The sequence below is a fragment of the Lissotriton vulgaris genome, chromosome 8 (genome assembly GCF_964263255.1).
Source record: "Lissotriton vulgaris chromosome 8, aLisVul1.2, whole genome shotgun sequence".
Classification (NCBI taxonomy): Eukaryota; Metazoa; Chordata; class Amphibia; order Caudata; family Salamandridae; genus Lissotriton; species Lissotriton vulgaris.
In genome coordinates, this window is record NC_141696.1 from 278324169 (window position 1) to 278350417 (window position 26249).

The window sequence follows — 26249 nt, forward strand, 5'->3', positions numbered from 1 at the left end:
AAAAGAGACATTAATGCAGGTATCGTTATAAATGTCAACAATTGAGAATGGTAACAGCCAATTTAAGCATCTCAGTGCAGTGAAGTGGAAGTGGTGCGTGTGGTGTCACACAAACGAACATGCCTGTGGTGTATGGAGAGTGTGTGGTGTAGTGAACACTCTCATACCTATGTCCGTGGTGTTTAAAAACAGTGGTTAAAACCTGTGGTTAAAAACGCAACCGCTATCTCTTGGAGAGAACTCGAATCAGGAAAAGGCAATTACTGGCGTGGTAAATATCAGACTCACCTAAAGGTCTTGGAATACTAGCCACCTGAGTTATCGGCGGGTCGGTACAACAGAAGTTGCCTATAGTTCAGGCTAGAGAAGGAGAACTAAAGTTATGGAGGTTCAGGGTACCTAATCCTGCCATACTTGGCAACCAGGGGATTGTCAGATCTTACCTCAAGTTATCCGTGTCCGTGCTGAGTCACCTACCCATCACCGCCGAGCTCGAATAGGTAATGGACTAGCGGGGTGTGGGCTATTTATAGGTGGACTCGTCATAAGTAAGCGTCGGGTGACGCCCTCTGTGCAGGTCACGTGGTAGCCAAGGTAATACCGGCCATGATGGAGTGGTGTACTCAGTGTTTTAACAGATGTGGGTTAATACAGTGAAAAAGGGGTAGATGTTCACAGTGAATGCCAGGGAATGTCCTCATTCAACCCTTGTCTGTCTGTAGAAAGGTGGTGTACCCACCTTTGTTCTTTTCGGAACAAGGCGTTTTTCGGGCAATTGGGACTTGCTTCAAGAATCACCCATTGTATGCAGTCGGCGCTGTGTTGTTTTTCAAGGTAATGTTTGCACATCTTGGTGTGTGATTTCTTACACCGAAAATTGCTGCGATGTTCAGTGATCCTTGTCTTAATTGTACGTGTAGTCATCCCAATGTACTTGAGACCACATGGGCAAGTCAGCATATAGATGCAGTGAGTGGTATTACAGTTCGTGTGCCCCTGGATAACCCACTTGAAGGTGTCGGTGAGCTGTATTGTTTTCTGGGGGGTAGTGTATTTGCAAACCCCACAGTTACCGCATGGGTAGTGACCGGTGACTGGTGGCATGTTCCATAATGTCTGTTGGGAACTTTTTTTTATTATTTTTGGTCTTGGGTCTCGTGTGGATCAATATGTCCTTCACATTCTGTGTCCTTTTGAAAGCAAACCTAGGTTGTTCAAAGGATATATCCCCTGTGTTGAGGATTCCCCAGTGACGTATGATGGTGTTTTTAATCTTGGTTGACAATGGGGTAAATGTCGTCACACAGGTTATTGGTTGGTTTTCAATGGGTGGTTTTTCCCGTCTCTCTAGGAGTGCCTCTCTGTTGTTATTCCTTGCTCGCTTCTTCGCTTTTGTAACCTCTCCTTTAGGGTAGCCTCTGTCTAGTAGGTTTCTAGAAAGGATGGTGGATTCCTTTCTATAGTCTGCAACATTGCTACAATTCCGTCTCATCCGAAGGAATTGCCCAAAAGGTAGATTGGTCCTTAGAGCTTTGGGATGGTGGCTCTCAAAATGTAGGAGGCTGTTACGGTCTGTCGGTTTCCTAAACATAGTTGTCTGGAGTCTACCCTCTTTCAGTTGTACAGTGAGGTCGAGAAAAGCAATCTCTTTGGGCGAGGAAGACATAGTGAACCGAAGATATGGATTGAGTGAGTTAACCCATATAAAGAAGGCCTCATGTGAGTTGGGACGACCCGACCATAGGATCAGTATATCGTCAATGAAGCGCTTCCACATTATAATGTTTGCTGAAAACGGGTTGGATTGGTGGTGAATGTATCTGTCCTCAAAGTCGGCCATGTAAAGACATGCCACTGACGGGGCAAAGGTACTGCCCATCGATGTTCCTTGGGTCTGGTGGAAGAATTGCCCCTTGAACTCGAAGAAGTTTTCAGTGAGCGCAAGGGTTGCGCATTCCATAATGAATGAGGGTGGGGTGTCAGAGTCCCACTCCTCCATCCTTAGGCGTGATTCGATTACCTCTAGAGTGGCCCTCTGTGGGATGTTGGTATAGAGGGCTTCAACATCTAGGGTAATCAAAAGGTCGACCTGGTTAGCATTCTCGATTGAGTTAAGATGCCGTAGGGTGTCTGCCGTATCCTGAATATAGGAAGGGATGCGTTTAACCAAGGGCTGGAGGAAATGGTCGCAAAACTTCGACAATGGTTCTAATACCGAGTCGATGCCAGAAACTATAGGTCTCCCAGGGACTGGTCTTGTCCCTTTATGAATTTTTGGAAGTGTATAGAAGTAGGGAACCCTAGGGTTCTTTTGGTTCAAAAATTCTGCCTCCTTCTTACTTATCCAACGTTCACATTCTGCAGTTTCCACCAGGCCTCCGATGGTTGTTTGCAGGCGTGGGGTCGGATCACATGGAATGGGGGTGTAGTACTGATTATCGTTGAGTTGCCTTAAACACTCAAGCTCGTAGTCTTTGGTGTTCATTAAGACAGTGGCCCCGCCCTTATCAGCTTGTTTTATAGTGATGAGCGGGTCGTCTGCCAATGTTTTAAGTACCTCCATGTCTTTGCGGGAGATATTAGAGTGGGTCTTTCGCCTGTCCAGAGTCTCGATGTCTTTCAGTACCGCCTGTTCAAAGGTCAAGACCTCATTGGGAACCATCCCATTATGGGGTGTGAAAGTCGACGGGTTATGTAAACCTGAGTCATGTGCTGGTTCTAGGGGTTTTCCTTCAAAGAAAGCCTTGAGTCTGATCTTTCTGAAAAAAGATTGCAATTCCCTGGTCTGGTTGACGATAATCGGTACTACACCCCCATTCCATGTGATCCGACCCCACGCCTGCAAACAACCATCGGAGGCCTGGTGGAAACTGCAGAATGTGAACGTTGGATAAGTAAGAAGGAGGCAGAATTTTTGAACCAAAAGAACCCTAGGGTTCCCTACTTCTATACACTTCCAAAAATTCATAAAGGGACAAGACCAGTCCCTGGGAGACCTATAGTTTCTGGCATCGACTCGGTATTAGAACCATTGTCGAAGTTTTGGGACCATTTCCTCCAGCCCTTGGTTAAACGCATCCCTTCCTATATTCAGGATACGGCAGACACCCTACGGCATCTCAACTCAATCGAGAATGCTAACCAGGTCGACCTTTTGATTACCCTAGATGTTGAAGCCCTCTATACCAACATCCCACAGAGGGCCACTCTAGAGGTAATCGAATCACGCCTAAGGATGGAGGAGTGGGACTCTGACACCCCACCCTCATTCATTATGGAATGCGCAACCCTTGCGCTCACTGAAAACTTCTTTCGAGTTCAAGGGGCAATTCTTCCACCAGACCCAAGGAACATCGATGGGCAGTACCTTTGCCCCGTCAGTGGCATGTCTTTACATGGCCGACTTTGAGGACAGATACATTCACCACCAATCCAACCCGTTTTCAGCAAACATTATAATGTGGAAGCGCTTCATTGACGATATACTGATCCTATGGTCGGGTCGTCCCAACTCACATGAGGCCTTCTTTATATGGGTTAACTCACTCAATCCATATCTTCGGTTCACTATGTCTTCCTCGCCCAAAGAGATTGCTTTTCTCGACCTCACTGTACAACTGAAAGAGGGTAGACTCCAGACAACTATGTTTAGGAAACCGACAGACCGTAACAGCCTCCTACATTTTGAGAGCCACCATCCCAAAGCTCTAAGGACCAATCTACCTTTTGGGCAATTCCTTCGGATGAGACGGAATTGTAGCAATGTTGCAGACTATAGAAAGGAATCCACCATCCTTTCTAGAAACCTACTAGACAGAGGCTACCCTAAAGGAGAGGTTACAAAAGCGAAGAAGCGAGCAAGGAATAACAACAGAGAGGCACTCCTAGAGAGACGGGAAAAACCACCCATTGAAAACCAACCAATAACCTGTGTGACGACATTTACCCCATTGTCAACCAAGATTAAAAACACCATCATACGTCACTGGGGAATCCTCAACACAGGGGATATATCCTTTGAACAACCTAGGTTTGCTTTCAAAAGGACACAGAATGTGAAGGACATATTGATCCACACGAGACCCAAGACCAAAAATAATAAAAAAAGTTCCCAACAGACATTATGGAACATGCCACCAGTCACCGGTCACTACCCATGCGGTAACTGTGGGGTTTGCAAATACACTACCCCCCAGAAAACAATACAGCTCACCGACACCTTCAAGTGGGTTATCCAGGGGCACACGAACTGTAATACCACTCACTGCATCTATATGCTGACTTGCCCATGTGGTCTCAAGTACATTGGGATGACTACACGTACAATTAAGACAAGGATCACTGAACATCGCAGCAATTTTCGGTGTAAGAAATCACACACCAAGATGTGCAAACATTACCTTGAAAAACAACACAGCGCCGACTGCATACAATGGGTGATTCTTGAAGCAAGTCCCAATTGCCCGAAAAACGCCTTGTTCCGAAAAGAACAAAGGTGGGTACACCGCCTTTCTACAGACAGACAAGGGTTGAATGAGGACATTCCCTGGCATTCACTGTGAACATCTACCCCTTTTTCACTGTATTAACCCACATCTGTTAAAACACTGAGTACACCACTCCATCATGGCCGGTATTACCTTGGCTACCACGTGACCTGCACAGAGGGCGTCACCCGACGCTTACTTATGACGAGTCCACCTATAAATAGCCCACACCCCGCTAGTCCATTACCTATTCGAGCTCGGCGGTGATGGGTAGGTGACTCAGCACGGACACGGATAACTTGAGGTAAGATCTGACAATCCCCTGGTTGCCAAGTATGGCAGGATTAGGTACCCTGAACCTCCATAACTTTAGTTCTCCTTCTCTAGCCTGAACTATAGGCAACTTCTGTTGTACCGACCCGCCGATAACTCAGGTGGCTAGTATTCCAAGACCTTTAGGTGAGTCTGATATTTACCACGCCAGTAATTGCCTTTTCCTGATTCGAGTTCTCTCCAAGAGATAGCGGTTGCGTTTTTAACCACAGGTTTTAACCACTGTCTTTAAACACCACGGACATAGGTATGAGAGTGTTCACTACACCACACACTCTTCATACACCACAGGCATGTTCATTTGTGTGACACCACACGCACCACTTCCACTTCACTGCACTGAGATGCTTAAATTGGCTGTTACCATTCTCAATTGTTGACATTTATAACGATACCTGCATTAATGTCTCTTTTTTGTATTTCCATACTTCAGGCACAGGATCCCCCTGAGGTAAAACACACAAGGTTCATGACACTAGCATGTCCCTGTTTTTAAACCCCCACCCACACTTTCACTAGGTCCTGAAGAATCGCGGGAAGAACCCAAGCGAGAAACATGTTGACCGACCATCACATTAGTCTAGTTTGAAACACGGCACGTAACTCTCCGTGACCTTACAAACTAAACTACACCTTTTTTAATAATAGTAGGAGGACCTCCAGAATAAAGTTGTTTCCGGGACCCTCTACTATATTTTATACCTTACCTTTTCATTTTGTGGATACTATTGCCTTGGCCCACATACCCTCACTTCATCAACAGGCAGCTGGACAAAAAGATCTCCGCTAAAGAGCCCCTCTTTGAGGTGAGCCCGTCGGGGATTGCAGCGCCTCCCCGACGAGGAGCAACCGCCGATGATGAAGCATGACATCCCCCGGGGTGTGTGAGGCAAACATGTCCAACCTAATGGATGCCCAAGGGTGTTAATATACCCCTTCGGTACAGCCAATCTTCTTTTCTTCTTTCCTACCAGGAACAGTTCAGCAACCCCGCTTGTTGTTTGAGTACTCTACACACGGGCACACGCTGCAACTGGACCTTCCACCTCCCCTCTGAGGTGGTAATTGGTGCCCGTTTGATCCATTGATCACTCTCCCTCTTATTTGACGACGATTCATGCACGGTGCGAACCGTGGGAGCTACATAACGGTGGGTGAGATTGTTCATATCCCCCAACCAGTAACTCACCTATCGGTGAATTACTCAGTTTACCCACCCTGGGTAACCTACCTCTTTCTTTCTTTGTTTCTCTTCACCGGCTCTACCTGACTGGTACACAATGGAAGGTCAGGGGCTCAGCTTTGGTGAAGAAGACGCAGCTGCTATTATGAGAACTCCGTCACTTTTCGGCATAGACGTTGAAACCGCTTCAGGGAGTAACACCACCGAGTGGCAAACCTTATCGGACCTAAAACGAGAATGGATCAGGATCACAATCCATGGAGCTATGATGGCACAATACTTTAAAGCCAAAATAGCCCCAAATGGCCTAATAGTGAAGAACTTCCCAAGAATATTCTGGGAAGATGGACAGTTCAAGATCGAGTGGTCCCAGGTAGCATGGAAATGCACCCACGACCTCTTGATTCTGATTGTCAACACTGCCAAAAGACTAGCAGACGCACTACTAGTCCGCATTCAGGAAGCTGAGGCCGCACTAAAGACCACAGGCCAGAACACAGGCTTTAAAACAAAATTAGCCGAACTGAATAAAGAAATGGCAGAGCACAAGGAATACTTAATGAATCAGAAAGTGGCTAAACTCCAGAAGGATATTAAAAGATTTTCCAAGGAGAAAGTCTATCCGTACCTGAAGGACGACTACATCCCGCCGGGAACCAACTACAACTCAGACTCCAGCACGACTTCGTCCAGACGAGGCTCCAACAGTGGCTCTGAAAGTAGTGACGACAATGACACAACCAATATCCCACCCAGGGCCAAAAGAGGTAGAGGGCGGGGACAGCAGAACCCCCACATTTACTCGAACTATCCCAACCAAGGGCAACCAATGGGTCCCCCGTTTTGGCAATATCCTCAATTCCAGCCATTTCAGCCGCCATTTGTACCCCAATACCCACCTTTCTTTGCACCCCAAGGGTCAGCACGCCCCCCTTTTTTAGGCAGAGGTTGGGGCAGAGGGCGCGGGCGAAAGCGAGGCAACGCCACAGAGAAGAAAGTGCAGTGGGAGGACACACGCCCCCAGGGAATGGATACCCGGAGCACGAACAGGTCGGGGCCAAAATGAGCCTCGTGGTTAATCTCTCAGATCGCATACTGACCGAGAATGAGGAAAAGTTCTCCAAAAAGGACTGGGCTTTGTCCCCACACCAAAGATCGACCTGTTCAACCAGACCAGGGAATTGCAATCTTTTTTCAGAAAGATCAGACTCAAGGCTTTCTTTGAAGGAAAACCCCTAGAACCAGCACATGACTCAGGTTTGCATAACCCGTCGACTTTCACACCCCATAATGGGATGGTTCCCAATGAGGTCTTGACCTTTGAACAGGCGGTACTGAAAGACATCGAGACTCTGGACAGGCGAAAGACCCACTCTAATATCTCCCGCAAAGACATGGAGGTACTTAAAACATTGGCAGACGACCCGCTCATCACTATAAAACAAGCTGATAAGGGCGGGGCCACTGTCTTAATGAACACCAAAGACTACGAGCTTGAGTGTCTAAGGCAACTCAACGATAATCGGTACTACACCCCCATTCCATGTGATCCGACCCCATGCCTGCAAACAACCATCGGAGGCCTGGTGGAAACTGCAGAATGTGAACGTTGGATAAGTAAGAAGGAGGCAGAATTTTTGAACCAAAAGAACCCTAGGGTTCCCTACTTCTATACACTTCCAAAAATTCATAAAGGGACAAGACCAGTCCCTGGGAGACCTATAGTTTCTGGCATCGACTCGGTATTAGAACCATTGTCGAAGTTTTGGGACCATTTCCTCCAGCCCTTGGTTAAACGCATCCCTTCCTATATTCAGGATACGGCAGACACCCTACGGCATCTCAACTCAATCGAGAATGCTAACCAGGTCGACCTTTTGATTACCCTAGATGTTGAAGCCCTCTATACCAACATCCCACAGAGGGCCACTCTAGAGGTAATCGAATCACGCCTAAGGATGGAGGAGTGGGACTCTGACACCCCACCCTCATTCATTATGGAATGCGCAACCCTTGCGCTCACTGAAAACTTCTTCGAGTTCAAGGGGCAATTCTTCCACCAGACCCAAGGAACATCGATGGGCAGTACCTTTGCCCCGTCAGTGGCATGTCTTTACATGGCCGACTTTGAGGACAGATACATTCACCACCAATCCAACCCGTTTTCAGCAAACATTATAATGTGGAAGCGCTTCATTGACGATATACTGATCCTATGGTCGGGTCGTCCCAACTCACATGAGGCCTTCTTTATATGGGTTAACTCACTCAATCCATATCTTCGGTTCACTATGTCTTCCTCGCCCAAAGAGATTGCTTTTCTCGACCTCACTGTACAACTGAAAGAGGGTAGACTCCAGACAACTATGTTTAGGAAACCGACAGACCGTAACAGCCTCCTACATTTTGAGAGCCACCATCCCAAAGCTCTAAGGACCAATCTACCTTTTGGGCAATTCCTTCGGATGAGACGGAATTGTAGCAATGTTGCAGACTATAGAAAGGAATCCACCATCCTTTCTAGAAACCTACTAGACAGAGGCTACCCTAAAGGAGAGGTTACAAAAGCGAAGAAGCGAGCAAGGAATAACAACAGAGAGGCACTCCTAGAGAGACGGGAAAAACCACCCATTGAAAACCAACCAATAACCTGTGTGACGACATTTACCCCATTGTCAACCAAGATTAAAAACACCATCATACGTCACTGGGGAATCCTCAACACAGGGGATATATCCTTTGAACAACCTAGGTTTGCTTTCAAAAGGACACAGAATGTGAAGGACATATTGATCCACACGAGACCCAAGACCAAAAATAATAAAAAAAGTTCCCAACAGACATTATGGAACATGCCACCAGTCACCGGTCACTACCCATGCGGTAACTGTGGGGTTTGCAAATACACTACCCCCCAGAAAACAATACAGCTCACCGACACCTTCAAGTGGGTTATCCAGGGGCACACGAACTGTAATACCACTCACTGCATCTATATGCTGACTTGCCCATGTGGTCTCAAGTACATTGGGATGACTACACGTACAATTAAGACAAGGATCACTGAACATCGCAGCAATTTTCGGTGTAAGAAATCACACACCAAGATGTGCAAACATTACCTTGAAAAACAACACAGCGCCGACTGCATACAATGGGTGATTCTTGAAGCAAGTCCCAATTGCCCGAAAAACGCCTTGTTCCGAAAAGAACAAAGGTGGGTACACCGCCTTTCTACAGACAGACAAGGGTTGAATGAGGACATTCCCTGGCATTCACTGTGAACATCTACCCCTTTTTCACTGTATTAACCCACATCTGTTAAAACACTGAGTACACCACTCCATCATGGCCGGTATTACCTTGGCTACCACGTGACCTGCACAGAGGGCGTCACCCGACGCTTACTTATGACGAGTCCACCTATAAATAGCCCACACCCCGCTAGTCCATTACCTATTCGAGCTCGGCGGTGATGGGTAGGTGACTCAGCACGGACACGGATAACTTGAGGTAAGATCTGACAATCCCCTGGTTGCCAAGTATGGCAGGATTAGGTACCCTGAACCTCCATAACTTTAGTTCTCCTTCTCTAGCCTGAACTATAGGCAACTTCTGTTGTACCGACCCGCCGATAACTCAGGTGGCTAGTATTCCAAGACCTTTAGGTGAGTCTGATATTTACCACGCCAGTAATTGCCTTTTCCTGATTCGAGTTCTCTCCAAGAGATAGCGGTTGCGTTTTTAACCACAGGTTTTAACCACTGTTTTTAAACACCACGGACATAGGTATGAGAGTGTTCACTACACCACACACTCTCCATACACCACAGGCATGTTCGTTTGTGTGACACCACACGCACCACTTCCACTTCACTGCACTGAGATGCTTAAATTGGCTGTTACCATTCTCAATTGTTGACATTTATAACGATACCTGCATTAATGTCTCTTTTTTGTATTTCCATACTTCAGGCACAGGATCCCCCTGAGGTAAAACACACAAGGTTCATGACACTAGCATGTCCCTGTTTTTAAACCCCCACCCACACTTTCACTAGGTCCTGAAGAATCGCGGGAAGAACCCAAGCGAGAAACATGTTGACCGACCATCACATTAGTCTAGTTTGAAACACGGCACGTAACTCTCCGTGACCTTACAAACTAAACTACACCTTTTTTAATAATAGTAGGAGGACCTCCAGAATAAAGTTGTTTCCGGGACCCTCTACTATATTTTATACCTTACCTTTTCATTTTGTGGATACTATTGCCTTGGCCCACATACCCTCACTTCATCAACAGGCAGCTGGACAAAAAGATCTCCGCTAAAGAGCCCCTCTTTGAGGTGAGCCCGTCGGGGATTGCACCGCCTCCCCGACGAGGAGCAACCGCCGATGATGAAGCACGACATCCCCCGGGGTGTGTGAGGCAAACATGTCCAACCTAATGGATGCCCAAGGGTGTTAATATACCCCTTCGGTACAGCCAATCTTCTTTTCTTCTTTCCTACCAGGAACAGTTCAGCAACCCCGCTTGTTGTTTGAGTACTCTACACACGGGCACACGCTGCAACTGGACCTTCCACCTCCCCTCTGAGGTGGTAATTGGTGCCCGTTTGATCCATTGATCACTCTCCCTCTTATTTGACGACGATTCATGCACGGTGCGAACCGTGGGAGCTACATAACGGTGGGTGAGATTGTTCATATCCCCCAACCAGTAACTCACCTATCGGTGAATTACTCAGTTTACCCACCCTGGGTAACCTACCTCTTTCTTTCTTTGTTTCTCTTCACCGGCTCTACCTGACTGGTACACAATGGAAGGTCAGGGGCTCAGCTTTGGTGAAGAAGACGCAGCTGCTATTATGAGAACTCCGTCACTTTTCGGCATAGACGTTGAAACCGCTTCAGGGAGTAACACCACCGAGTGGCAAACCTTATCGGACCTAAAACGAGAATGGATCAGGATCACAATCCATGGAGCTATGATGGCACAATACTTTAAAGCCAAAATAGCCCCAAATGGCCTAATAGTGAAGAACTTCCCAAGAATATTCTGGGAAGATGGACAGTTCAAGATCGAGTGGTCCCAGGTAGCATGGAAATGCACCCACGACCTCTTGATTCTGATTGTCAACACTGCCAAAAGACTAGCAGACGCACTACTAGTCCGCATTCAGGAAGCTGAGGCCGCACTAAAGACCACAGGCCAGAACACAGGCTTTAAAACAAAATTAGCCGAACTGAATAAAGAAATGGCAGAGCACAAGGAATACTTAATGAATCAGAAAGTGGCTAAACTCCAGAAGGATATTAAAAGATTTTCCAAGGAGAAAGTCTATCCGTACCTGAAGGACGACTACGTCCCGCCGGGAACCAACTACAACTCAGACTCCAGCACGACTTCGTCCAGACGAGGCTCCAACAGTGGCTCTGAAAGTAGTGACACAATGACACAACCAATATCCCACCCAGGGCCAAAAGAGGTAGAGGGCGGGGACAGCAGAACCCCCACATTTACTCGAACTATCCCAACCAAGGGCAACCAATGGGTCCCCCGTTTTGGCAATATCCTCAATTCCAGACATTTCAGCCGCCATTTGTACCCCAATACCCACCTTTCTTTGCACCCCAAGGGTCAGCACGCCCCCCTTTTTTAGGCAGAGGTTGGGGCAGAGGGCGCGGGCGAAAGCGAGGCAACGCCACAGAGAAGAAAGTGCAGTGGGAGGACACACGCCCCCAGGGAATGGATACCCGGAGCACGAACAGGTCGGGGCCAAAATGAGCCTCGTGGTTAATCTCTCAGATCGCATACTGACCGAGAATGAGGAACAAGTTCTCCAAAAAGGACTGGGCTTTGTCCCCACACCAAAGATCGACCTGTTCAACCAGACCAGGGAATTGCAATCTTTTTTCAGAAAGATCAGACTCAAGGCTTTCTTTGAAGGAAAACCCCTAGAACCAGCACATGACTCAGGTTTGCATAACCCGTCGACTTTCACACCCCATAATGGGATGGTTCCCAATGAGGTCTTGACCTTTGAACAGGCGGTACTGAAAGACATCGAGACTCTGGACAGGCGAAAGACCCACTCTAATATCTCCCGCAAAGACATGGAGGTACTTAAAACATTGGCAGACGACCCGCTCATCACTATAAAACAAGCTGATAAGGGCGGGGCCACTGTCTTAATGAACACCAAAGACTACGAGCTTGAGTGTCTAAGGCAACTCAACGATAATCGGTACTACACCCCCATTCCATGTGATCCGACCCCACGCCTGCAAACAACCATCGGAGGCCTGGTGGAAACTGCAGAATGTGAACGTTGGATAAGTAAGAAGGAGGCAGAATTTTTGAACCAAAAGAACCCTAGGGTTCCCTACTTCTATACACTTCCAAAAATTCATAAAGGGACAAGACCAGTCCCTGGGAGACCTATAGTTTCTGGCATCGACTCGGTATTAGAACCATTGTCGAAGTTTTGCGACCATTTCCTCCAGCCCTTGGTTAAACGCATCCCTTCCTATATTCAGGATACGGCAGACACCCTACGGCATCTCAACTCAATCGAGAATGCTAACCAGGTCGACCTTTTGATTACCCTAGATGTTGAAGCCCTCTATACCAACATCCCACAGAGGGCCACTCTAGAGGTAATCGAATCACGCCTAAGGATGGAGGAGTGGGACTCTGACACCCCACCCTCATTCATTATGGAATGCGCAACCCTTGCGCTCACTGAAAACTTCTTCGAGTTCAAGGGGCAATTCTTCCACCAGACCCAAGGAACATCGATGGGCAGTACCTTTGCCCCGTCAGTGGCATGTCTTTACATGGCCGACTTTGAGGACAGATACATTCACCACCAATCCAACCCGTTTTCAGCAAACATTATAATGTGGAAGCGCTTCATTGACGATATACTGATCCTATGGTCGGGTCGTCCCAACTCACATGAGGCCTTCTTTATATGGGTTAACTCACTCAATCCATATCTTCGGTTCACTATGTCTTCCTCGCCCAAAGAGATTGCTTTTCTCGACCTCACTGTACAACTGAAAGAGGGTAGACTCCAGACAACTATGTTTAGGAAACCGACAGACCGTAACAGCCTCCTACATTTTGAGAGCCACCATCCCAAAGCTCTAAGGACCAATCTACCTTTTGGGCAATTCCTTCGGATGAGACGGAATTGTAGCAATGTTGCAGACTATAGAAAGGAATCCACCATCCTTTCTAGAAACCTACTAGACAGAGGCTACCCTAAAGGAGAGGTTACAAAAGCGAAGAAGCGAGCAAGGAATAACAACAGAGAGGCACTCCTAGAGAGACGGGAAAAACCACCCATTGAAAACCAACCAATAACCTGTGTGACGACATTTACCCCATTGTCAACCAAGATTAAAAACACCATCATACGTCACTGGGGAATCCTCAACACAGGGGATATATCCTTTGAACAACCTAGGTTTGCTTTCAAAAGGACACAGAATGTGAAGGACATATTGATCCACACGAGACCCAAGACCAAAAATAATAAAAAAAGTTCCCAACAGACATTATGGAACATGCCACCAGTCACCGGTCACTACCCATGCGGTAACTGTGGGGTTTGCAAATACACTACCCCCCAGAAAACAATACAGCTCACCGACACCTTCAAGTGGGTTATCCAGGGGCACACGAACTGTAATACCACTCACTGCATCTATATGCTGACTTGCCCATGTGGTCTCAAGTACATTGGGATGACTACACGTACAATTAAGACAAGGATCACTGAACATCGCAGCAATTTTCGGTGTAAGAAATCACACACCAAGATGTGCAAACATTACCTTGAAAAACAACACAGCGCCGACTGCATACAATGGGTGATTCTTGAAGCAAGTCCCAATTGCCCGAAAAACGCCTTGTTCCGAAAAGAACAAAGGTGGGTACACCGCCTTTCTACAGACAGACAAGGGTTGAATGAGGACATTCCCTGGCATTCACTGTGAACATCTACCCCTTTTTCACTGTATTAACCCACATCTGTTAAAACACTGAGTACACCACTCCATCATGGCCGGTATTACCTTGGCTACCACGTGACCTGCACAGAGGGCGTCACCCGACGCTTACTTATGACGAGTCCACCTATAAATAGCCCACACCCCGCTAGTCCATTACCTATTCGAGCTCGGCGGTGATGGGTAGGTGACTCAGCACGGACACGGATAACTTGAGGTAAGATCTGACAATCCCCTGGTTGCCAAGTATGGCAGGATTAGGTACCCTGAACCTCCATAACTTTAGTTCTCCTTCTCTAGCCTGAACTATAGGCAACTTCTGTTGTACCGACCCGCCGATAACTCAGGTGGCTAGTATTCCAAGACCTTTAGGTGAGTCTGATATTTACCACGCCAGTAATTGCCTTTTCCTGATTCGAGTTCTCTCCAAGAGATAGCGGTTGCGTTTTTAACCACAGGTTTTAACCACTGTTTTTAAACACCACGGACATAGGTATGAGAGTGTTCACTACACCACACACTCTCCATACACCACAGGCATGTTCGTTTGTGTGACACCACACGCACCACTTCCACTTCACTGCACTGAGATGCTTAAATTGGCTGTTACCATTCTCAATTGTTGACATTTATAACGATACCTGCATTAATGTCTCTTTTTTGTATTTCCATACTTCAGGCACAGGATCCCCCTGAGGTAAAACACACAAGGTTCATGACACTAGCATGTCCCTGTTTTTAAACCCCCACCCACACTTTCACTAGGTCCTGAAGAATCGCGGGAAGAACCCAAGCGAGAAACATGTTGACCGACCATCACATTAGTCTAGTTTGAAACACGGCACGTAACTCTCCGTGACCTTACAAACTAAACTACACCTTTTTTAATAATAGTAGGAGGACCTCCAGAATAAAGTTGTTTCCGGGACCCTCTACTATATTTTATACCTTACCTTTTCATTTTGTGGATACTATTGCCTTGGCCCACATACCCTCACTTCATCAACAGGCAGCTGGACAAAAAGATCTCCGCTAAAGAGCCCCTCTTTGAGGTGAGCCCGTCGGGGATTGCACCGCCTCCCCGACGAGGAGCAACCGCCGATGATGAAGCATGACATCCCCCGGGGTGTGTGAGGCAAACATGTCCAACCTAATGGATGCCCAAGGGTGTTAATATACCCCTTCGGTACAGCCAATCTTCTTTTCTTCTTTCCTACCAGGAACAGTTCAGCAACCCCGCTTGTTGTTTGAGTACTCTACACACGGGCACACGCTGCAACTGGACCTTCCACCTCCCCTCTGAGGTGGTAATTGGTGCCCGTTTGATCCATTGATCACTCTCCCTCTTATTTGACGACGATTCATGCACGGTGCGAACCGTGGGAGCTACATAACGGTGGGTGAGATTGTTCATATCCCCCAACCAGTAACTCACCTATCGGTGAATTACTCAGTTTACCCACCCTGGGTAACCTACCTCTTTCTTTCTTTGTTTCTCTTCACCGGCTCTACCTGACTGGTACACAATGGAAGGTCAGGGGCTCAGCTTTGGTGAAGAAGACGCAGCTGCTATTATGAGAACTCCGTCACTTTTCGGCATAGACGTTGAAACCGCTTCAGGGAGTAACACCACCGAGTGGCAAACCTTATCGGACCTAAAACGAGAATGGATCAGGATCACAATCCATGGAGCTATGATGGCACAATACTTTAAAGCCAAAATAGCCCCAAATGGCCTAATAGTGAAGAACTTCCCAAGAATATTCTGGGAAGATGGACAGTTCAAGATCGAGTGGTCCCAGGTAGCATGGAAATGCACCCACGACCTCTTGATTCTGATTGTCAACACTGCCAAAAGACTAGCAGACGCACTACTAGTCCGCATTCAGGAAGCTGAGGCCGCACTAAAGACCACAGGCCAGAACACAGGCTTTAAAACAAAATTAGCCGAACTGAATAAAGAAATGGCAGAGCACAAGGAATACTTAATGAATCAGAAAGTGGCTAAACTCCAGAAGGATATTAAAAGATTTTCCAAGGAGAAAGTCTATCCGTACCTGAAGGACGACTACGTCCCGCCGGGAACCAACTACAACTCAGACTCCAGCACGACTTCGTCCAGACGAGGCTCCAACAGTGGCTCTGAAAGTAGTGACGACAATGACACAACCAATATCCCACCCAGGGCCAAAAGAGGTAGAGGGCGGGGACAGCAGAACCCCCACATTTACTCGAACTATCCCAACCAAGGGCAACCAATGGGTCCCCCGTTTTGGCAATATCCTCAATTCCAGCCATTTCAGCCGCCATTTGTACCCCAATACCCACCTTTCTTTGCACCCCAAGGGTCAGCACGCCCCCCTTTTTTAGGCAGAGGTTGGGGCAGAGGGCGCGGGCGAAAGCGAGGCAACGCCACAGAGAAGAAAGTGCAGTGGGAGGACACACGCCCCCAGGGAATGGATACCCGGAGCACGAACAGGTCGGGGCCAAAATGAGCCTCGTGGTTAATCTCTCAGATCGCATACTGACCGAGAATGAGGAAAAGTTCTCCAAAAAGGACTGGGCTTTGTCCCCACACCAAAGATCGACCTGTTCAACCAGACCAGGGAATTGCAATCTTTTTTCAGAAAGATCAGACTCAAGGCTTTCTTTGAAGGAAAACCCCTAGAACCAGCACATGACTCAGGTTTGCATAACCCGTCGACTTTCACACCCCATAATGGGATGGTTCCCAATGAGGTCTTGACCTTTGAACAGGCGGTACTGAAAGACATCGAGACTCTGGACAGGCGAAAGACCCACTCTAATATCTCCCGCAAAGACATGGAGGTACTTAAAACATTGGCAGACGACCCGCTCATCACTATAAAACAAGCTGATAAGGGCGGGGCCACTGTCTTAATGAACACCAAAGACTATGAGCTTGAGTGTCTAAGGCAACTCAACGATAATCGGTACTACACCCCCATTCCATGTGATCCGACCCCATGCCTGCAAACAACCATCGGAGGCCTGGTGGAAACTGCAGAATGTGAACGTTGGATAAGTAAGAAGGAGGCAGAATTTTTGAACCAAAAGAACCCTAGGGTTCCCTACTTCTATACACTTCCAAAAATTCATAAAGGGACAAGACCAGTCCCTGGGAGACCTATAGTTTCTGGCATCGACTCGGTATTAGAACCATTGTCGAAGTTTTGGGACCATTTCCTCCAGCCCTTGGTTAAACGCATCCCTTCCTATATTCAGGATACGGCAGACACCCTACGGCATCTCAACTCAATCGAGAATGCTAACCAGGTCGACCTTTTGATTACCCTAGATGTTGAAGCCCTCTATACCAACATCCCCCAGAGGGCCACTCTAGAGGTAATCGAATCACGCCTAAGGATGGAGGAGTGGGACTCTGACACCCCACCCTCATTCATTATGGAATGCGCAACCCTTGCGCTCACTGAAAACTTCTTCGAGTTCAAGGGGCAATTCTTCCACCAGACCCAAGGAACATCGATGGGCAGTACCTTTGCCCCGTCAGTGGCATGTCTTTACATGGCCGACTTTGAGGACAGATACATTCACCACCAATCCAACCCGTTTTCAGCAAACATTATAATGTGGAAGCGCTTCATTGACGATATACTGATCCTATGGTCGGGTCGTCCCAACTCACATGAGGCCTTCTTTATATGGGTTAACTCACTCAATCCATATCTTCGGTTCACTATGTCTTCCTCGCCCAAAGAGATTGCTTTTCTCGACCTCACTGTACAACTGAAAGAGGGTAGACTCCAGACAACTATGTTTAGGAAACCGACAGACCGTAACAGCCTCCTACATTTTGAGAGCCACCATCCCAAAGCTCTAAGGACCAATCTACCTTTTGGGCAATTCCTTCGGATGAGACGGAATTGTAGCAATGTTGCAGACTATAGAAAGGAATCCACCATCCTTTCTAGAAACCTACTAGACAGAGGCTACCCTAAAGGAGAGGTTACAAAAGCGAAGAAGCGAGCAAGGAATAACAACAGAGAGGCACTCCTAGAGAGACGGGAAAAACCACCCATTGAAAACCAACCAATAACCTGTGTGACGACATTTACCCCATTGTCAACCAAGATTAAAAACACCATCATACGTCACTGGGGAATCCTCAACACAGGGGATATATCCTTTGAACAACCTAGGTTTGCTTTCAAAAGGACACAGAATGTGAAGGACATATTGATCCACACGAGACCCAAGACCAAAAATAATAAAAAAAGTTCCCAACAGACATTATGGAACATGCCACCAGTCACCGGTCACTACCCATGCGGTAACTGTGGGGTTTGCAAATACACTACCCCCCAGAAAACAATACAGCTCACCGACACCTTCAAGTGGGTTATCCAGGGGCACACGAACTGTAATACCACTCACTGCATCTATATGCTGACTTGCCCATGTGGTCTCAAGTACATTGGGATGACTACACGTACAATTAAGACAAGGATCACTGAACATCGCAGCAATTTTCGGTGTAAGAAATCACACACCAAGATGTGCAAACATTACCTTGAAAAACAACACAGCGCCGACTGCATACAATGGGTGATTCTTGAAGCAAGTCCCAATTGCCCGAAAAACGCCTTGTTCCGAAAAGAACAAAGGTGGGTACACCGCCTTTCTACAGACAGACAAGGGTTGAATGAGGACATTCCCTGGCATTCACTGTGAACATCTACCCCTTTTTCACTGTATTAACCCACATCTGTTAAAACACTGAGTACACCACTCCATCATGGCCGGTATTACCTTGGCTACCACGTGACCTGCACAGAGGGCGTCACCCGACGCTTACTTATGACGAGTCCACCTATAAATAGCCCACACCCCGCTAGTCCATTACCTATTCGAGCTCGGCGGTGATGGGTAGGTGACTCAGCACGGACACGGATAACTTGAGGGAAGATCTGACAATCCCCTGGTTGCCAAGTATGGCAGGATTAGGTACCCTGAACCTCCATAACTTTAGTTCTCCTTCTCTAGCCTGAACTATAGGCAACTTCTGTTGTACCGACCCGCCGATAACTCAGGTGGCTAGTATTCCAAGACCTTTAGGTGAGTCTGATATTTACCACGCCAGTAATTGCCTTTTCCTGATTCGAGTTCTCTCCAAGAGATAGCGGTTGCGTTTTTAACCACAGGTTTTAACCACTGTTTTTAAACACCACGGACATAGGTATGAGAGTGTTCACTACACCACACACTCTCCATACACCACAGGCATGTTCGTTTGTGTGACACCACACGCACCACTTCCACTTCACTGCACTGAGATGCTTAAATTGGCTGTTACCATTCTCAATTGTTGACATTTATAACGATACCTGCATTAATGTCTCTTTTTTGTATTTCCATACTTCAGGCACAGGATCCCCCTGAGGTAAAACACACAAGGTTCATGACACTAGCATGTCCCTGTTTTTAAACCCCCACCCACACTTTCACTAGGTCCTGAAGAATCGCGGGAAGAACCCAAGCGAGAAACATGTTGACCGACCATCACATTAGTCTAGTTTGAAACACGGCACGTAACTCTCCGTGACCTTACAAACTAAACTACACCTTTTTTAATAATAGTAGGAGGACCTCCAGAATAAAGTTGTTTCCGGGACCCTCTACTATATTTTATACCTTACCTTTTCATTTTGTGGATACTATTGCCTTGGACCACATACCCTCACTTCATCAACAGGCAGCTGGACAAAAAGATCTCCGCTAAAGAGCCCCTCTTTGAGGTGAGCCCGTCGGGGATTGCACCGCCTCCCCGACGAGGAGCAACCGCCGATGATGAAGCATGACATCCCCCGGGGTGTGTGAGGCAAACATGTCCAACCTAATGGATGCCCAAGGGTGTTAATATACCCCTTCGGTACAGCCAATCTTCTTTTCTTCTTTCCTACCAGGAACAGTTCAGCAACCCCGCTTGTTGTTTGAGTACTCTACACACGGGCACACGCTGCAACTGGACCTTCCACCTCCCCTCTGAGGTGGTAATTGGTGCCCGTTTGATCCATTGATCACTCTCCCTCTTATTTGACGACGATTCATGCACGGTGCGAACCGTGGGAGCTACATAACGGTGGGTGAGATTGTTCATATCCCCCAACCAGTAACTCACCTATCGGTGAATTACTCAGTTTACCCACCCTGGGTAACCTACCTCTTTCTTTCTTTGTTTCTCTTCACCGGCTCTACCTGACTGGTACACAATGGAAGGTCAGGGGCTCAGCTTTGGTGAAGAAGACGCAGCTGCTATTATGAGAACTCCGTCACTTTTCGGCATAGACGTTGAAACCGCTTCAGGGAGTAACACCACCGAGTGGCAAACCTTATCGGACCTAAAACGAGAATGGATCAGGATCACAATCCATGGAGCTATGATGGCACAATACTTTAAAGCCAAAATAGCCCCAAATGGCCTAATAGTGAAGAACTTCCCAAGAATATTCTGGGAAGATGGACAGTTCAAGATCGAGTGGTCCCAGGTAGCATGGAAATGCACCCACGACCTCTTGATTCTGATTGTCAACACTGCCAAAAGACTAGCAGACGCACTACTAGTCCGCATTCAGGAAGCTGAGGCCGCACTAAAGACCACAGGCCAGAACACAGGCTTTAAAACAAAATTAGCCGAACTGAATAAAGAAATGGCAGAGCACAAGGAATACTTAATGAATCAGAAAGTGGCTAAACTCCAGAAGGATATTAAAAGATTTTCCAAGGAGAAAGTCTATCCGTACCTGAAGGACGACTACGTCCCGCCGGGAACCAACTACAACTCAGACTCCAGCACGACTTCGTCCAGACGAGGCTCCAACAGTGGCTCTGAAAGTAGTGACGACAATGACACAACCAATATCCCACCCAGGGCCAAAAGAGGTAGAGGGCGGGGACAGCAGAACCCCCACATTTACTCGAACTATCCCAACCAAGGGCAACCAATGGGTCCCCCGTTTTGGCAATATCCTCAATTCCAGACATTTCAGCCGCCATTTGTACCCCAATACCCACCTTTCTTTGCACCCCAAGGGTCAGCACGCCCCCCTTTTTTAGGCAGAGGTTGGGGCAGAGGGCGCGGGCGAAAGCGAGGCAACGCCACAGAGAAGAAAGTGCAGTGGGAGGACACACGCCCCCAGGGAATGGATACCCGGAGCACAAACAGGTCGGGGCCAAAATGAGCCTCGTGGTTAATCTCTCAGATCGCATACTGACCGAGAATGAGGAACAAGTTCTCCAAAAAGGACTGGGCTTTGTCCCCACACCAAAGATCGACCTGTTCAACCAGACCAGGGAATTGCAATCTTTTTTCAGAAAGATCAGACTCAAGGCTTTCTTTGAAGGAAAACCCCTAGAACCAGCACATGACTCAGGTTTGCATAACCCGTCGACTTTCACACCCCATAATGGGATGGTTCCCAATGAGGTCTTGACCTTTGAACAGGCGGTACTGAAAGACATCGAGACTCTGGACAGGCGAAAGACCCACTCTAATATCTCCCGCAAAGACATGGAGGTACTTAAAACATTGGCAGACGACCCGCTCATCACTATAAAACAAGCTGATAAGGGCGGGGCCACTGTCTTAATGAACACCAAAGACTACGAGCTTGAGTGTCTAAGGCAACTCAACGATAATCGGTACTACACCCCCATTCCATGTGATCCGACCCCACGCCTGCAAACAACCATCGGAGGCCTGGTGGAAACTGCAGAATGTGAACGTTGGATAAGTAAGAAGGAGGCAGAATTTTTGAACCAAAAGAACCCTAGGGTTCCCTACTTCTATACACTTCCAAAAATTCATAAAGGGACAAGACCAGTCCCTGGGAGACCTATAGTTTCTGGCATCGACTCGGTATTAGAACCATTGTCGAAGTTTTGCGACCATTTCCTCCAGCCCTTGGTTAAACGCATCCCTTCCTATATTCAGGATACGGCAGACACCCTACGGCATCTCAACTCAATCGAGAATGCTAACCAGGTCGACCTTTTGATTACCCTAGATGTTGAAGCCCTCTATACCAACATCCCACAGAGGGCCACTCTAGAGGTAATCGAATCACGCCTAAGGATGGAGGAGTGGGACTCTGACACCCCACCCTCATTCATTATGGAATGCGCAACCCTTGCGCTCACTGAAAACTTCTTCGAGTTCAAGGGGCAATTCTTCCACCAGACCCAAGGAACATCGATGGGCAGTACCTTTGCCCCGTCAGTGGCATGTCTTTACATGGCCGACTTTGAGGACAGATACATTCACCACCAATCCAACCCGTTTTCAGCAAACATTATAATGTGGAAGCGCTTCATTGACGATATACTGATCCTATGGTCGGGTCGTCCCAACTCACATGAGGCCTTCTTTATATGGGTTAACTCACTCAATCCATATCTTCGGTTCACTATGTCTTCCTCGCCCAAAGAGATTGCTTTTCTCGACCTCACTGTACAACTGAAAGAGGGTAGACTCCAGACAACTATGTTTAGGAAACCGACAGACCGTAACAGCCTCCTACATTTTGAGAGCCACCATCCCAAAGCTCTAAGGACCAATCTACCTTTTGGGCAATTCCTTCGGATGAGACGGAATTGTAGCAATGTTGCAGACTATAGAAAGGAATCCACCATCCTTTCTAGAAACCTACTAGACAGAGGCTACCCTAAAGGAGAGGTTACAAAAGCGAAGAAGCGAGCAAGGAATAACAACAGAGAGGCACTCCTAGAGAGACGGGAAAAACCACCCATTGAAAACCAACCAATAACCTGTGTGACGACATTTACCCCATTGTCAACCAAGATTAAAAACACCATCATACGTCACTGGGGAATCCTCAACACAGGGGATATATCCTTTGAACAACCTAGGTTTGCTTTCAAAAGGACACAGAATGTGAAGGACATATTGATCCACACGAGACCCAAGACCAAAAATAATAAAAAAAGTTCCCAACAGACATTATGGAACATGCCACCAGTCACCGGTCACTACCCATGCGGTAACTGTGGGGTTTGCAAATACACTACCCCCCAGAAAACAATACAGCTCACCGACACCTTCAAGTGGGTTATCCAGGGGCACACGAACTGTAATACCACTCACTGCATCTATATGCTGACTTGCCCATGTGGTCTCAAGTACATTGGGATGACTACACGTACAATTAAGACAAGGATCACTGAACATCGCAGCAATTTTCGGTGTAAGAAATCACACACCAAGATGTGCAAACATTACCTTGAAAAACAACACAGCGCCGACTGCATACAATGGGTGATTCTTGAAGCAAGTCCCGATTGCCCGAAAAACGCCTTGTTCCGAAAAGAACAAAGGTGGGTACACCGCCTTTCTACAGACAGACAAGGGTTGAATGAGGACATTCTCTGGCATTCACTGTGAACATCTACCCCTTTTTCACTGTATTAACCCACATCTGTTAAAACACTGAGTACACCACTCCATCATGGCCGGTATTACCTTGGCTACCACGTGACCTGCACAGAGGGCGTCACCCGACGCTTACTTATGACGAGTCCACCTATAAATAGCCCACACCCCGCTAGTCCATTACCTATTCGAGCTCGGCGGTGATGGGTAGGTGACTCAGCACGGACACGGATAACTTGAGGTAAGATCTGACAATCCCCTGGTTGCCAAGTATGGCAGGATTAGGTACCCTGAACCTCCATAACTTTAGTTCTCCTTCTCTAGCCTGAACTATAGGCAACTTCTGTTGTACCGACCCGCCGATAACTCAGGTGGCTAGTATTCCAAGACCTTTAGGTGAGTCTGATATTTACCACGCCAGTAATTGCCTTTTCCTGATTCGAGTTCTCTCCAAGAGATAGCGGTTGCGTTTTTAACCACAGGTTTTAACCACTGTTTTTAAACACCACGGACATAGGTATGAGAGTGTTCACTACACCACACACTCTCCATACACCACAGGCATGTTCGTTTGTGTGACACCACACGCACCACTTCCACTTCACTGCACTGAGATGCTTAAATTGGCTGTTACCATTCTCAATTGTTGACATTTATAACGATACCTGCATTAATGTCTCTTTTTTGTATTTCCATACTTCAGGCACAGGATCCCCCTGAGGTAAAACACACAAGGTTCATGACACTAGCATGTCCCTGTTTTTAAACCCCCACCCACACTTTCACTAGGTCCTGAAGAATCGCGGGAAGAACCCAAGCGAGAAACATGTTGACCGACCATCACATTAGTCTAGTTTGAAACACGGCACGTAACTCTCCGTGACCTTACAAACTAAACTACACCTTTTTTAATAATAGTAGGAGGACCTCCAGAATAAAGTTGTTTCCGGGACCCTCTACTATATTTTATACCTTACCTTTTCATTTTGTGGATACTATTGCCTTGGCCCACATACCCTCACTTCATCAACAGGCAGCTGGACAAAAAGATCTCCGCTAAAGAGCCCCTCTTTGAGGTGAGCCCGTCGGGGATTGCACCGCCTCCCCGACGAGGAGCAACCGCCGATGATGAAGCATGACATCCCCCGGGGTGTGTGAGGCAAACATGTCCAACCTAATGGATGCCCAAGGGTGTTAATATACCCCTTCGGTACAGCCAATCTTCTTTTCTTCTTTCCTACCAGGAACAGTTCAGCAACCCCGCTTGTTGTTTGAGTACTCTACACACGGGCACACGCTGCAACTGGACCTTCCACCTCCCCTCTGAGGTGGTAATTGGTGCCCGTTTGATCCATTGATCACTCTCCCTCTTATTTGACGATGATGGTGAATACTATCAGCAGGTGAAGGGAACTTCGATGGGCGCAATTTTTGCCCCGACCTTGGCCATTCTTTACATGGACTGGCTTGAATGTGACATCGTCTTACCAGCCACGAACCCATTCCACCATGGATTGGTACAATGGAAACGTTATATAGACGATGTCTTTATGATCTGGAAAGGCCCTGTTGAAGCCCTGCCATTATTCCAACATTGGCTTAACAATAATTGTAATGGTCTAACGTTCACCTTAACCCACAGTAAAACTAGCATTCCTTTCCTGGATCTCTGTATACAACACAGTGACGGCGTATTGTTTACATCCCTATTCCGTAAACCTACGGAAAGAAACACTTTACTGAGTTACAGTAGCTGTCACCCGCGAGCCCTGAAAGATAGCTTACCCTATTCCCAATTTTTACGTCTGAGACGCAATTGTTTTCTCAAGACGGACTATTTTAGGGAAGCGAACGTACTGGCAGACAAACTAAGATTCAGAGGTAATCCACATCGGCTAGTCAAAAACGCTATGAAAAGGGCGTGGTACTGCCCGCGTGAATCCCTCTTGGAACCAAAAGAAAAAACGCAATCGGACCAACTAGTATGTGTCACTACTTTCTCTGCAGTATCCAATAAGATTAGCAAGAGTATCAAAAAAAACTGGCACATCCTTAATTCTGGGGACTTAAACTTTGACCCTCCCATGTTTGCTTTTAAGAGAAGCAAAAATCTCAAAGTCCATCTGGTAAGGGCTGCCCTCCCCTCGCCCAAACCGGCGAACACCTTCAGAGACTTATGGGAACTTCCCCCTCTTAGGGGACACTCTAAATGTGGCAACTGTGTGGTTTGTGATTTGTGTATTGAATCTAAAGAATTTACCTTTGGTGAGGTGAAAAATGTTTTGCGCACTTTTACCAATTGTAACAGCTGTAACCTGGTATATGCCATCTTGTGCCCATGCAATTTGATCTACGTGGGACAGACCAAGCAAAAGATTAAACTGAGAATTTCTCAACATCGCAGTAGGATCAGATGCAAAACCGAAAAAGCCCCTCTCGTTGAACATTTTATTGACAAAGGACACACCGAGAATGATTTAAGATGGACTGTGATCAGCCAAATCATTCTCCCACCCAGAGGGGGAGATTTGTCTAAGCTTCTCAACAAGGAAGAACTAAAATGTATTTTAAGGACTAATAGCTTGAATTCCGGACTCAATCAGCAGGAGGATTGGACTAACCTTGCATAGATTGTGCTAGTTGGGCTCTGAATAATGAATTGCTAAGTTGAATATGTGGAACTTTGAACTGTGCATGTTTAAATTGTCCTTCACTGGTTTTAGCGTCACGTTATGCTATCACACTCTCACTTTATTCACTTTCACTGTAATCCTAGGAACCCTCCACTCACCCGTCAT